The sequence below is a fragment of the Mobula birostris genome, chromosome 2 (assembly GCF_030028105.1).
Source record: "Mobula birostris isolate sMobBir1 chromosome 2, sMobBir1.hap1, whole genome shotgun sequence".
Taxonomy (NCBI): domain Eukaryota; kingdom Metazoa; phylum Chordata; class Chondrichthyes; order Myliobatiformes; family Myliobatidae; genus Mobula; species Mobula birostris.
Genome location: NC_092371.1, coordinates 192,829,280 through 192,845,193, shown reverse-complemented (window position 1 = coordinate 192,845,193; position 15,914 = coordinate 192,829,280). Strand labels below are relative to the sequence as shown.

At 40.8% G+C, this 15,914-nt stretch overlaps 1 long non-coding RNA gene across 1 annotated transcript; it reads right to left on the bottom strand.

Moving 5' to 3' along the window:
- Positions 1-253: 253 nt before the first annotated feature.
- Positions 254-8,572, bottom strand: LOC140209912 (uncharacterized). Its single transcript, XR_011889099.1, has 3 exons — positions 8,491-8,572; positions 8,186-8,252; positions 254-293 (listed from the first exon to the last, which is right to left on the bottom strand). It is a non-coding gene; the product is annotated as an uncharacterized lncRNA (long non-coding RNA).
- Between the last annotated feature and the right edge of the window lie 7,342 nt (positions 8,573-15,914).

The following is a 15,914-nucleotide window of genomic DNA, read 5'->3' as shown; positions in this document are numbered from 1 at the left end:
ACTCCTGCAGAAATTTGCAAGAGTCTTTTATCAAGACTCCACAAACTCTGGATGAAATATAACCTCTGCTGTGCCTTCTTTACATCTGACTCAGGATAGATCTTCAGAGATGTTGACTCCTAGGAACTTGAAAGTGCTCACCCATTCCTTGGCTGATTCATCGATGAGGAGGGATGTGTGTTCCCTTGACTTCCTTCCCCTTCCTGAAGTCCACAATCAATTCTGTGGTCTTACTGATGTTGAGTGCAAGATTGCTGTTGCGACGTGAATAAGCCAGCTGAGCGATATCGCCCCTGTACAATGTGAAGTGAGAAAACTAAAGGAATTAATTTATCTGCTTGTGTTTTTCCTTTCAAAATTCTGAAGCAACGTAATTTGCTCTTTAGAAAGTAAAATTGTTTCAGCTCAAAGTAAATTGTTCATGTTTGGAAAGGGAGTGTTGTTCCAGACAACTTTGTCATGATGATGAGTCACATGGAAAAATCTTTCGATAAGGGAATAAAGAGACCTGTGAAATAAATACTTAATTCAGGGTCCTTCACCTGCAAGTTAACTAGGTTTAAGAGAAGACCAGTTTTTCTTCCCATTCACAAAGAAGTAGTTTAATCAGACTTTTAATTTTACAAATAATTACCATTATTTTAAATCAGCATCTCCATGTGAATAAATGACAGTGATTGTGATCACTTTTCATCATATCAAGAGAGTAGAGGAAAATGAATAAGCAGTAAAAAGCTGAAAGTGGAAGACAGATACAGGGATCTTTTGGGGGTTCTGGTATTAACATGGAGATATTAATGTAAAAGAGTCTGAGCACATGCAACTAGCAAGTACATCCTACATAAATTATAGGTTGGACATTTAATACATTTATCCAAAATTTATACAGGCTTTACAAATATTTGAAAGCTCATGAAACCCTGGACTAATGAGAAGAAAAAACAATATTTTTTTTTCTATTACCTACTTCTTCTGTGCCTCAAGAATTTTTACAAATCATGAGGTGCTGGAAAAGATTGTATTTTTAATTGTGTGGAATTTCCAACCCCATCTCTTTAGTGGCTAAAAAAAGTCAAAGAGAAATCTAACTAGAATCTGTCATCACATTACCTTGGGCAATCTCTTTGAGAGTAGCATTGACAAAGTCCTGGGAGCAAGATATACAACTGCTGTTTAAAGAATATTTTTAAAAAAACAGGACCACGAGCACAAGAGGTTCTGCAGATGCCAGGAATATTGAGCAACACATCAAAAATGCTGGAGAAACACAGCACAGCATGTAGCATCTATGGAGCAGAATAAACAGCCAATGTCTTAGGCTGCGACCCTTCATCAGGACAGCAAACAGGAACAGGCACCTCAAGTCTACCTCAGTATTCAATAAGACCATTGCCAATCTGCACGTGTTAAGTCTCCACTTCTGTGTCAATTCTCCACAAACTCAATTCATTTTCAAAAATTTACTTCCTCTTTAAATATCCATAATGTTTATGTATTATGAATATTTAATTTCTTACAGTGGATGCTGTAACTGGAAATTGTCTTCCACAACTCTCTGTGGTAGGGAATTCCAGAGATACACCATCCACTGTAAGAAGTTGCAACTCTCCTCAGTTTCAAATGTCACTTCTCTTATCTCATTACTATGTCCCTCATTTGAGATTCTCTCGCTAAAGGAAACATCTTACTTTCATCTTACTCTGTCACTTTCCCTCAGAATCTTGTATGCTTCAATAAGTTCACACTTTCATTTTTCTAAACTTCAAGGAACATATTTTTTAGATGCTCATGAAGGGACAACTTTCTCATTCCAAAAGTTAGCCTAAATGAACTCTTTTGGATAGCCTTCAGTGCTAGTATACACTTTATGAAATAAGGGAATGAAAATTGTGCAATGTATTCCAGCTGTGGCCTCACCTGTGCACCATGCAAATGCAACAGTACAGTCCCACTTCTAAAGTCCAATAACAGCCGATATGCTTTCCCAACAACCTAGTGCACCTGCTTGCTAATTTGATTCATGCTCAGGAAAATTTGTTTAAATCAGATACATCATTCAGGCAATTTGGAAAAAAAGCTGCCAAAATAGTCTCCACAACCAAAGAGAAAGAATTTGTTTAATCATTTATGCCTCCTACAAGAATTTTGAAGATATGAAAGCCCACATCAATGCTATTGAAATAAAGTATGGAATATTAAATTAATATATTCAGTCAGTTAATTAACTTGAAAGGCTGTTGCTCTTATTGTAATAATGCTGTTGGTGCAGTAATGGGTTCCCTACACCAAATCATTTCATTCATTTATGTGTCATTTTAGAACGTTTGCAATCACCTAAATTCAGCTGAATTTGACATGTTAATGAATTTCGTGTCACCTTTTTATACATAGTACCGAATTATTTTAGCAACTCATTTCCATGTCATCTTAATTCTAAAATGAGCTAAGTTATCGCTGCAAGTGGATAGTAAAACATATGTTGCCTCAGACATAGCTACTGTTGTATGACTGAATTATCATAGGCATTTGGAGCATTCAAGGCAAATACTAATGTAACACAAAATGAATTTAATAAAAGCAGCAGCAGCACCTTTACTTAGAGTTGATTTCAATGGGGTTGTGTTACTGAGCTAATGCAGTCAGCAAGTGACTCCTTAATGGATGGTGACTAAGTTCTGAAATCTTGTCAACTTTACACATAGTTAAAGACTCCTGAAAAATAGAGTAAAACTATATCATTATCACTGATGTAGCTTTCATATTATGAAAATTCTTTTAACAATAGTTAAAATGTTGTTTTTACTTTGCTTCCTTCAGTACACAAGGTGAGAAATTTAACCTTGCTGATGAGGCAAAATAGATGTCAGAGGTTCGAACACTTAATGCAAAAAGATGTATAAAAGGTAGAGCACTAAGCACATCTTTCCCTCCCCCCTCCTCTGCTTTCCGCAGGGATCGCTCCCTACGCGACTCCCTTGTCCATTCGTTCCCCCCATCCCTCCCCACTGATCTCCCTCCTGGCACTTATCCTTGTAAGCGGAACAAGTGCTACACATGCCCTTACACTTCCTCCCTTACCACCATTCAGAGCCCCAAACAGTCCTTCCAGGTGAGGCAACACTTCACCTGTGAGTCGGCTGGGGTGATATACTGCGTCCGGTGCTCCTGATGTGGCCTTCTATATATTGGCGAGACCCGACGCAGACTGGGAGACCGCTTTGCGGAACATCTACGCTCTGTCCGCCAGAGAAAGCAGGATCTCCCAGTGGCCACACATTTTAATTCCACATCCCATTCCCATTCTGACATGTCTATCCACGGCCTTCTCTACTGTGAAGATGAAGCCACACTCAGGTTGGAGGAACAACACCTTATGTTCCGTCTGGGTAGCCTCCAACCTGATGGCATGAACATCGACTTCTCTAACTTCCGCTAATGCCCCACCTCTCCCTCGTACCCCATCCGTTATTCATTTTTATACACACATTCTTTCTCTCACTCTCCTTTTTCTCCCTCTGTCCCTCTGACTATACCCCTTACCCATCCTCTGGGTTCCCCCCGCCCTTGGCTTTCTCCCCGGACCTCCTGTCCCATGATCCTCTCATATCCCCTTTGCCAATCACCTGTCCAGCTCTTGGCTCTATCCCTCCCCCTCCTGTCTTCTCCTATCATTTTGGAGCTCCCCCTCCCCCTCCCACTTTCAAATCCCTTACTCACTCTTCCTTCAGTTAGTCCTGACGAAGGGTCTCGGCCTGAAACGTCGACTGCACCTTTTCCTAGAGATGCTGCCTGGCCTGCTGCGTTCACCAGCAACTTTGATGTGTGTTGCTATAAAAGGTAGAGACTATGTAGCAACCTGCTGAGGTTTTCTGATACTGACTGAACTCTTATTAGGTCTAATAAGCTTGGTACTGAGAATTGAGTGCAATAAAATTCTGAGCCATGACAACACTGAGAGATGAAGGCAGCATATTTGCTAATCTAGAGAACCAGCAAAAGCTAGCAAACAATCAGAAATGAAAAGTATCGTAAATGCCCAGCAGATCAAGCAGCACTTCTGCAGAAAGAAATGGAGCTAATATTTCAGGTTGATGATCTTTCATCTGAACACCAAGGCCAGAAGCAACCAGAAAATCTGAGAACCACAACTCCACTGACTGTGACTGGGAGACATTTCTGTGGATTTGTTAATTAAACTGCAAGCACATCCAAAGTTTTTTCACTTTTATTGTAGAAAATAAACAATCTCTGTAAGCCTGAAGGGACAAAAGTTGGTATGAAGTCAATGATGTGTTTCCAGAGGGATGGGAGGCATAGAACCCCAAAAATTATTTTTTTTAATTAACAAGTGATGCATTTCGGTTAATTGCATGCACTTTCAATATTTTTTATTATTGGCAACTCTATATACAAGTTTGCTGATGACACAACTGTTGTGGGCTGTATCAAAGGTGGTGATGAATCAGCATACAGGAGGGAGATTGAACATTTAGCTGAGTGGTGTAATAACAACAACCACTCACTCAGTATCAATAAGATCAAGGAGAGGGAAACAAGGGGTCCATGAGCCAGTAATCATTGGAGGATCAGAGGTAGAGAGGGTCAGTAACTTTAAATCCTATGTTGTCTCTATCTCAGAGGACCTGCCCTGGACCCATCATATAAATATAACTCTGATATAGTCTGCATCAGCATCTGGTATGGAGGGACTACTGCACAGGACCGAAAGAAGCTGCAGAAGGTTGTAAATATAGTCAACTCCATCTTGAGCACTAGCCTACAAATTACCCAGGACATCTTTAGAAAGTGGTGTCTCAGAAAGGCAGCGCCCATTATTAAAGACCTCCAGCACCCAGGGCATGCCCTTTTCTCACTGTTACCATCAGGTAGGAGATACAGAAGCCTGAAGGCACACACTCAGTGATTCAGGAACAGCTTCTTCCCCTCTGCCATCTGATTCCTAAATGGACATTGAAGCTTTGGACACCACTTCACTTTTTTTTAATATACAGTATTTCTGTTTTTGCACATTTTTAATAATCTATTCAATATATGTAATTGATTTACTTGTTTATTTATTGTGTTTTATTTTATTTATTATTATTTTTTTCTCTCTCTGCTAGATTATGTATTGCATTGAACTGCTGCTACGAAGTCAACAAATTTCACGTCACATGCCGGTGATTCTGATCATTTCAAAGAAAGCACTACAGCTCCTCTACTTCCTCGGGAGTCTATGAAGATTCTGCCTGTCTTCAAATATCCTGGCAAATTTCTATAGATGTGTGGTGCAAAGTGCGGTGAATAGCTGTATTATGGCCTAGAATGGGAACACCAATGCCCTTGAATGGAAGTTCCTCCAAAATGTACTGGATTCGGCCCAGCACATCATGGGTAAAACCCTCCAACTATTGAACACATCTACATGAAACCTTACTGTAAAAGCAACATTCATTATCAAAGATCCTCACCACGCAGGCCATGCTGTTTTCTCGCTGCTGCCATCAGGTAGAATGTGCAAGTGTCTCAGGACTCACACCACCCTGTTCAAGAATAGTTACTGCTTGCATTTGCACAGTTTGTGTTCATTGATCCTGTTTACAATTACTCTTCTATAAATTTACTGTATGCCCACACAAAAGAATCTCAGTGTTGTATGTGGTGACGTGTATGTAATTTGATAATACATTTTTATTTTGAACTTCGAATTTTTAAAATGAAATTATCAATAAATAACCCAAAGAGTATTGATGCCAGACAACTTCTACAACATCTCTTCATGCTCAGTTTTTACCTGCTCATACTGTTTACAAAATCAACATTTCCCAACTTCTTATTCATTAAAGCTAAAATCATATCAACATTAATTCCAGATGTACTTTTAGCCATAAAATGGCATGTTGTGTTTCTCACTAGAGAAGAGTTATAGTTAAGGTTCACTCTCTAAACCTGGAGAACGGCTGTCGCCCCAATTCATTGCAAATGGAAGCAATCTGTTTCTATTGGGAGGCTGGGAGTTCATTCACAGACAACATAAAGCTACTCACTCATGTGGTAAGCCTTTAGAGTAAAGCTGCTTCATTCTGCTACATGAGAAAATGTTTGAAAATGCTTCAGTTCCCAGCAGGACAGAACTATTGAGGGGGTTGGAGGAAGTCAATTAGGCAAGATAAACTTGAAACTTTAACAGAATAGAAAATGAAATAATTACTGTTAAAATGTTTGTTCTCCTTGGTCAACTTCCCTTTCCGTTATCAAAACTTTTAAAAGACTCTTGGATAGGTACATGGAGCTTAGTAAAAGGTCAGCCTATAGGTAAGCCTGGTAATTTCTAAGGTAGGGACGTTTTCGGCACAACTTTGTGGGCCAAAGGACCAATATTATGCTGTAGGTTTTCTATGTTTCTATGTTTCTAAAACTATTATATTGCTGGCTTGGGAAATGCAGTATAACGCTACCTGTCTGCCTTCCCTGAATGAATGCCAGCACATTTGAAATTCTCATGCAGACACATGTGAAACTGGAAGGTTGCAACTACCCAGCTGCAGGAATTTCTGACCTCATTCCAGTGGTTGTACCTTCCTGGAATTCAGGATATAGCACAAAGTTCCAATGGTTCCATATCACTTACATGGCATCAGATTGGAGTGATGCAGGAACAGCTTTGTCTTTCATTTGCAAGGTTCAGCAGGCAGGAGATGGGATAGTCATGGCAAATTTATCTTTCTGACTAACTTTGTTAGTAGCAGAAGGCTTTCAACTGCACCAAATTTCAGCAATGCCTTGACAATAATATCACTTGGTTGGGCAAGGAGACAAATTATAGGCTGTCAAATATTTGCAGTGTTGCTCTGAGTGGGATTTGCCCTGGACCTAATTCCACATGTCAGTTATTTTGGAGCAGAAGGCCGTACCATGGTGCAAAGTCTTATCACTGAGGAAGGAACTGCCATTGACTACAGAGCACATCAGAGATACGTGGACAGTAGTGCTCATCACCATTCACGTATACTAGCCCATGGTAGCATGTTTCCCCTCTTCAGTTTACTTTCCTTCTTATTCAGCTTGTAGTCAATGTATTCTCTACACGGTCAGTTATGTTTGTGAAGAGTGAATGGGCAAGTATAGATGTGAGTATATTTTTCAATGTCATACAGTACAGAAACAGGCCCTTCATCCTTCAAAAATCTTAGTTAACATACATTGCACCACCCAGCTGCTGAATTCCCTGCCACCAACCAGATCTCATCACATTAGCATCATACTGTTTAGTTTTTAACGTATTGTATATGCACCTTCTTTTTTGTTAATTTATTTTTGGTAATATTACTCTACGTGTTATGTGTGTGCTATATGTACTGTAGCGTGCACCCTGATCTGGAAGAGCATTGTCTCTTCTGAATGATAATAAACTTGAACTCTACCCATATTTACAATAATTACAGCCATTTCTCTTCACACATAAAACTCCGAATCATATATGAGTAATCCAAGCCTTTGGTATACTTTCTCTGACAAGTTACAGTGCAAATCACCCAAAAGATCAAAATCAAAACTGCAAATGCACAACCTCTGAAACAAAACAGAAAATGCAAAAAACACTCCAATTTTCTCTAACTGATCCAATCAACCTATTGTTCGTCTGACCCCCTGCAACTTATCCTCGTGACGACTCAGATACTGCCTTTGCCCTATCCACCCATCCTCCATCTTCGCTACAATTTTAAACTAAATGAAGCCTTTCTTTTTAAGACCATAAGATATAGGAGCAGAAGTAGGCCATTTGGTCCATCAAGTCTGCTCCACCATTCAATCATGGGCTGATCCAATTCTTTCAGTCATCCCCATTCCCCTGCCTTCAGTTCTGATGAAGGGTCTTCAATATGAAAGAAATAAAGACAGAAAGAGACAGAAAAACAGAGAGACAGGATTGAATAGGAAGGGAGAGATAAAGAAGAGAGAGAAAGATTAAGAGAAAGAGATAGCGACCCAAAGACAAAGTGAACCTCGTGGAAATATTTTACTCTTTGCCCACAGTCATATCAATTTAACAAAACACCAAATCTGAAGCTAACAGTTTTGCAGAAGGAATTGAAGTAAATTACTCCATAAGTGGCCAAAAACAAGACAAAAATCTGAAAATTGCTGACAGTTCTGTTGAAACAAGGATAAACTTTGAACTTACAGTTTTTAGTGTCAGAGCCACCTGCCACTACATGGGCTGGCTAGGACAAGCACTGCTCTCGGAATAGCTGCAAAAAAATCACAGCAGGTAGTTACAGGTATGTTCAAAAACCGGAGACAGAGAAGCAATGTTTAGAAAAAAACAATAAAATAAATTTCTTCAGAACACATTCAAATGCTTAAAACATTAAAGTAAATAATTACTTTAAAAATGTAAATGTAAATTGCCTTATGCCTTTGCTTTTTCCTCATCCTGCTTTATTCCCTTCAAGTGAATTATTTCACTGTTCCTACTCCAGAACTAACCTGGCACAAGTTCACGATATTCCTTGGCATACGTTCTGGGAAAAACAGCAAGTACAAGCTCCTTCCTTGGTGGGGCACAGCTGGTGACTGCCCTGCTAGCAATTCTGAAGATTCTACATTCATGCCAGGAGTCTCAGACTTGCTGTGCGGTGCTTGGGTATATGGTGACAGTTCACAACAGTTGCAGGTGTTTCCCACCTGTTCCTTATATTCATCCAGTTCCCATTTCCAATAATGATCTTTGTCAATTTTGATTAACATTCTGAAAACAATTTCAGATTTTATCAGTTGTAATTTGTAAGAATTAAGAATTTCCTGTTAAAATAAATATAATTATACCACATCAATATAGCACTTTTGCAAATGTAAATCAAACTCAGCCAAACCATCTTTCCAGTGCAGTAATCCTCTAAAAGGATTACTAATGCAAACAGGAAGCATTTTAAAAAGCTTGGATTTTATGCAAAAATGCTGCAGTTGTATATAATTCTGATTAGGAAGTACCTCATATAATATCTTTCATTATTGTGGAATGAAAACTCATTATGAAATGAAAATTATTAATGCAATGCTGCTCAACTAGCAGTGAAGACTGAACATTATTTATGCAGTATTTAGCAGAGGTCATACTTTCTCCTGAAGGTATCGTAAAGACAATGAATATCATTATGACAATCCATATTTCAAATACCACGGATTCACAGGTGATATGCATGCCAACCTGCAGGCTACTGCAGCTTAATATTTTAGCTCACTAATAATTTAACAGCCTTGTTCTAATGCGCCTGCATCTTAAGTATATGACTTGAAATAAATCTTACTACTGTACAGGCAAACCCATTGATCCTTCTTGGTGGATTTCCATTTCTGTAAAAGAACTTAAAATGTCAGCGAGTAAAACATGGTTGTGTTCTCAATGGCACGCTAGGTCTTGCTGGTAAGCCGAGATCATTGCCTGTTAAATCAATTACGGTGCAGAAGGTTAAGCCCCGCCCATTCACCTCCTCCAATGGCTGAAGTGGGTCACTTCAAAATAGTGCATGGCCAGATTCTGCACTGCCACCATCAATAGTTTTACAGATGACACCACCACAGTGGGCCTAATTTCAGATAAAGATGAGTCAGAGTATAGCAGGGAGATAGAGAGCTTCATGACAATAATCTTTTCCTCAATGCCAGCAAAACAAAAGGACTAGTAGCTGACTTCAAGAAGGGATGTAGCGACTTAAGACACAGGAGTACAGTATAATTAGGCCTTTTGACCCATCGAGTGTGCTCCACTATTCCATAATGGCTGATTTGTTATCACTCTCAATTTCATTCTCCTGCCTTCTTCCTGCAAACTTTGATGTCCTTACTGATCAAGAACTTAACTACCTCCACTTAAAACATACCCAATGCCTTGAACGCCACAGCTGTCTGTGGCAATGAATTCCACATAGAAACCACTCATAGCTAAAGAAATTCATATGCATCTCTGTTCTGAAGGGAAGTCCCTCTATTTTGAGACTGTTCTCTCTGGTCCTAGACTCCCTCACTAAAGGAAACGTCTTCTCCACGTTCATTTTATCTAGACCTTTCAATATTCAATAAGTTTCAATAAGATGCACCCACCCCCCCCCCTATTCTTCTAAATTCCAACAAGTACAGGCTCAGAGCCATCAAACTCTTTTCATACATTAATACTTTCTTGTGAACCTCCTCTGGACCCTCTCCAATGCCAGCATATCCTTTCTTAGATATGGGGCCCAAAACTGCTCGCAATACTCCAGGTGTGGTTTGACCAATGCCTGATGAAGCCTCAGCATTACATCCTTGCTTTTGATTTCTTATTTTTCTCAACTAGCTTAATATTACAAAAAGTGAAGCTTAATATTACAAAAAGTGATCACAATCAATGCCTTCCTTACCCAATATGCAAGTTAACCTTTAGGGAATACTGCACAAGGACTCCCAAGCCTTTTGCACCTGTGACTTCTGAATTTTCTCCCAAATGGAAAATGGTCTCTGCCTTTATTCCTTCTATTAAAATGCATGACCATACACTTCCCTAGACTATATTCCATCTGCCACTTCTTTACCCATTCTCATAATCCTTCTAAGTCCATCTGCAGACTCCCTGCTTCCTCAACACTACCTGCTCCTCCACTTTTATATTGTCCGCAAACTCGGCCACTAAACCATCAATTCTATTGTCCAAAACATGAACATATAACATGAAAAGAAGCGGTCCCAACACCGACCCCTGCGGAACAGCACTTTTCACCACCAGAACACCACAAGGTACATACTCCCATTTACATCAAAGGTGCTAAGGTATAGGGAGTTGAAAGCTTCAAGTTCCTGGAGTGAATATCACCAATAGCCTTTCCTGACCTAACCACGCAGATACCACAGCCAAGAAATCTCGCTAGTGCCTCTATGTAGTAAGGCCGCCTGAGAAATTTTGCATCCTCACCAACTTTTATTGATGCACCATAGAAAACATCCAATCCAGATACATCTGGCTATGACCACAGGAAACTGAAGAGAGTGGTGGACACAACTCAATATATCACAAAAACCATCCTCCCCTCTATAGACTCTGTATACACTTCTCACTGCCCCAGTAAATCAATCAGCTTAGTCAAACACCCCAGCCACCCCAGGCTTTCTCTCTTCTCTCCCGGTAACCAGTTACTACCAGGCTCAAGGACAGCTTCTATCCCACTCGTATTAAACTATTGAATGGTTTCCTACAATAAAATAGACTCTCGCCATTACAATCTACCTTGTTATGACCTTACACATTATCTGCACTGCACTTCTTCTGTAGCTGTAACACTGTCATTGCTTTACCTTGTACTACCTCATGCAAAGTTGTAATGAATTGATCTGTATGAATTGCATGCCAGGCATGGTTTCTCAGTAGCTCGGTACATGGGGCAATAATAAACAAATTCAGCAATTTCTGATTATCAGACCTTCAAAGAACATTGAAATAAATTTTAAAAATCATTCACAATTAAAAATAATAAATTCACTGAAAAGTACAACCAACTAAAGTAAATCAACTATAAATTTAAATAAAGTAAAAACAAATCATTAACACTATCCTCACTTGGATTTTTAAATCGGATTAAAATGAACGTGTCTGTGCTTTGATGTTCCAACAACGAACGACTGGTGTACAGCTGAGGTGAAAAGCACAAAGTGCCTCTGATCCCCAAACTCAGGCATTACCGAACACTCCTGTAAACAATTCTGTAACCTGGAGCAGAACAAAAGGTCAGGTGTGTCCACATCTGACCCCCAACCCATCACATGTGAACATCATACAGGGTAAGAGTCCAGAAAATGTTGCTGTGGGCACTGCAGCCAGCCAGCGGTGCTCTGTGGCAGAGCAGCTCATTGGTGGCAGCTTCAGGTCTAATGATTTAGCATGCAGGCACTGCTCCAATATGATAAATATGATAGCTATCCAAAAATGGATATGATATATAAGGTGAGGGGGAATCAGTTCAAATGAGATGTGGGAGGTAAATCTTTTTTACACAGAGAGTAGTGGGTGCCTGGAAGGCCCTGCAAGGGGTAGTATTAGAGTCAAGTGCTACACAAGAGGTTCTTTGGTTGCCACATTAATATGCGGAGAATGGAGGGCTATAGACCAGACGCAGGCAGAAGGGGATAGTTTATTTAGGCATTTAATTACTAGTTTAGCTAACTTTGCTCAACACTGTGGACCAAAGGGCATATTCTTGTACTTTACCGCTACGTTCCAAGGAAATCAGATACAGAATCAGGTTTAATGTCACAGGCATATGTTGTGGAATTCGTTAACTTTGCAGCAACAATACACAGCAATATATAATAATACAGAAAACAAAGCTATGAATTACAGTAAGCGTATGTGTGTGTGTATATATATATATATATAATAGTTAAATCAAATATGTAGTGAGGTCGTCTGGAGGGTTGTCAGAGGTTACAGCAGAACTCGATAAGATGCAGAACTGGGCTGAGAAGAGGCAGATGAAGTTCAACCCAGATAAGTGTGAAATGGTTCATTTTGGTAAGTTCAATTTGAAGACAGAATATAATGTAAATGGTAAGACTCTCGGCAGTACGGAGAATCTCAGAGATCTTAGAGTCCATGTCCATAGGACACTCAAAGCTGCTGTGCAGGTTGACAGTATTGTTAAGTAGGCATATGGTTTGTTGGCCTTCATCAACTGTAGGACTGAGTTCAAGAGCCGTGAGGTAATGTTACAGCTGTATAAGACCTTGGTCAGACCCCATTTGGAGCACTGTGTTCTGTTCTGATCACCTCACTACAGGAAGGATGTGGATACTATAGAGAGAGTGCAGAGGAGTTTTACAAGGATGTTGCCTGGATTGAAGGGTGTATCTTATGAGAATAGGTTGAGTGAACTCGGCCTTTCCTCCTTGGAGCAACGGAGGATGACAGGTGACCTGATAGAGGTGTATAAGATAATGAGGGGCATTGATCGTGTGAATAGGCAGAGGCTTTTTTCCCAGGGCTGAAATAGCTAACACAAGGGGGCATAGTTTTAAGGTGCTTGGAAGTAGGTACAGAGAGGATGTCAGGGGTTAGTTTTTCACACAGAGAGTGCTGGGTGCGTGGAATGCACTGCCAGCGGTGGTGGAAGCGGGTACAGTAGGGTATTTTCAGAGCCTCTTTGTTAGGTACATGGAGCTTAGAAAAATAGAGGGCTATGCGCTAGGGAAATTCTAGGCAGCTTCTAGAATAGGTTACATGTTGCTATAGATTTCTATGTTCTAGTGTTCAAGGGTTCAATGTCCATTCAGAAATTGGATGGCTGAGGAGGAACAGCTGTTCTTAAATCATTGAGGCTTCTATACCTCCTTCCTGATGGCAGCAAGAAGAGTGCATGTCCTGGGTGGTGGGGGTCCTTAATGATGGACACAGCCTTTTTAAGGCACTGTTCCTAGATACTACGGAGGTTAGTGCCCATGATAGAGCTGACTAATATTACAACTCTGCAGCTTACTTCAATCCTGGGCAGTAGCCACTAACCACCCCCCCCCCCTCACCCATACCGGCCATCATGCAGCCAGTTAGAATACTCTCCATGTTACATCTGTAGAAATCTGCAGGTGTTTTAGGTAACATACCAAATCTCATACATATGGCTCAGAATGTTGGACAATATCTAGTAACGTGAGGAAACGAATTGAAGCAGCAGAGATGTGGTTTTTGAGGAGGATGCAAAGAATATCATGTACCAAACAAATATCTAATGAGGATGTCATGAACAGAGCAAACACAAAAAGAGAAATAATGGATGAGATCATGGAAAGGCAATGTAACTTCATTGGGCATGTGATTAGGAAAAAGGATTTAGAATGCACGGTAATTATGGGAAAGATTGAAGGGAAGAAAGCCAGAGGAAGGCAAAGACAAATGATGATGGAGACAGCAGCCAGAGAACTGGAAATGAATACCAATGAATTGATCCACTTGACCCGAAACAGGAGTGTGTGGGCCATGGCAGTCAAAGCTCAAACTGGGCACGGCGCCTGATGATGATGATGACCAAATCCCCTCATACTCCTAATGAAATATAGCTGCTGCCTTGCTTTCTTTATAGCTGCATTGATATGTTAGAACCAGGTTAGGTCCTCAGAAGATATTGACATACAGGAACTTGAAATTGCTCACTCTCTCCACTCTGATCCCTCTATGAGGACTAGTGTGTGCTCCCTCATCTTACCCTTTCTGAAATCTACAATCTGCTCTTTGGTCTTACTGAGGTTGAGTTCAAGGCTGTTACTGTGACACCACTCAACTAGCTGGTACAGCATATCTCACTCCTGTACATCCTCTCATCACAGTCTGAGATTCTGCCAACAATGGCTGTATCATCAGCAACTTTATGAATGGCATTTGAGCTATGCCTAGCCACATAGTCATGGGAATAAAGAGAGCCAACCAGTGGGCTAAGCACACATACTTGAGGTGCACTGATGTTGATTGTCAGCGAGGTAGAGATGTTATTTCCAATCCACACAGATTGTGGTCTTTGAAGGTCGAGGATCCAGTTGCGGAGGGAGGTATAGAGGCCCAGCCTCCGTAGCTTTTCAATCAGAACTGCAGGAATGATGCTGTTAAATGCTGGGCTGTAGTCAACTAACAGCATGCTGACATACATTGGTATTTGTATTGTCCAGGCGATCCAAGGCCACGTGGAGAGCCAATGATATTGTATCTGCCATAGGCTTTTATGATGACAGGCAAATTGCAGTGGATTCAAGTCCTTGCTGAGGCAGGAGCTGGTCTTAGCCATGACCAACCTCTGAAAGCAATTCATCACCGTAGATGTGAATGCTGCTGGATGATTGTAGTTAAGGCAGCTCACACTGTTTCTCTTGGGCACTGGTGTAATTGTCGCCCTTTTGAAGCCGGTGGGAACTTCTGACTACAGCAATGAGAGATTGAAAATGTCTTTGAACATCCCCACCAGTTGGTTGGCACAGGTTTTCAGAGCCTTTGCAGGTACTCTTTTGGGGACTGCCACCTTGCGAGGGTTCACCCTCCTGAAAGACAGCCTGATGTCGCCACCGAGACAGAGATCATAGGGTCACAGGTGCTGCAGGGATCTTCATGGCTCTAGTTTTATTCTCCCGTTCAAAGCGAACATAAAAATGTTGAGCATCGCTGCGGTTGGGTTTCGCTTTGTAGGAAGTAATGCTCTGCAAACCCTGCCAGAGTTGACGTGCATCCAATGCCACCTCCAACCACACTTGGAATTGTTTCTTAGCTCTTGAAATAGCCCTCTGCAGGTCATACTTGGTTTGTTTGTACAAACCTGGGTCGTCAGACTTGAATGCCACAGATCTTACCAGACGAGAAACTTCCTGGTTCACACAAGGCTTTTGATTTGGGTAGGTACAGTAAGTTGTCATAGGCACCCACTCATCCACACGTTTTACTGAAGTCAGTGACAGCTGTGGCATACTCACTTGAACTCACAGATGAATTCCTGAATACAGTCCAGTCCACCAATTCAAAGCAGTCCAGTAAGTGCTCCTGTGCTTCCCTTGTCCATTTCTTCTTGGTCCTTACAGCTGCTGCTGCAGTCTTCAGTCTCTGCCTATACTCAAGGAGTAGAAGTGGTCCAGTGTGCTAGTTCCTCTGTTACTACAAGTGATTTGATGGTAATAATTATTTAGAGACTTCTTCAAGCTGGCCTGGCTAAAATCCTCCAGAATGATTTCAGAAGAACTGAATTTCAAAATATGTACTAGAGGCTGTTACCGGCCTGGTCTTGCCATCGCTTATCTTGGCTTTATCATGTCCACCCATCCCCACTGTCACACACCTCAATGCCTTAAGCAGTACCCAGTTGTCTGACATTCCCAAAGCCAAGGGATATCATGATGCTTTAGGATGTTTTTGTTCA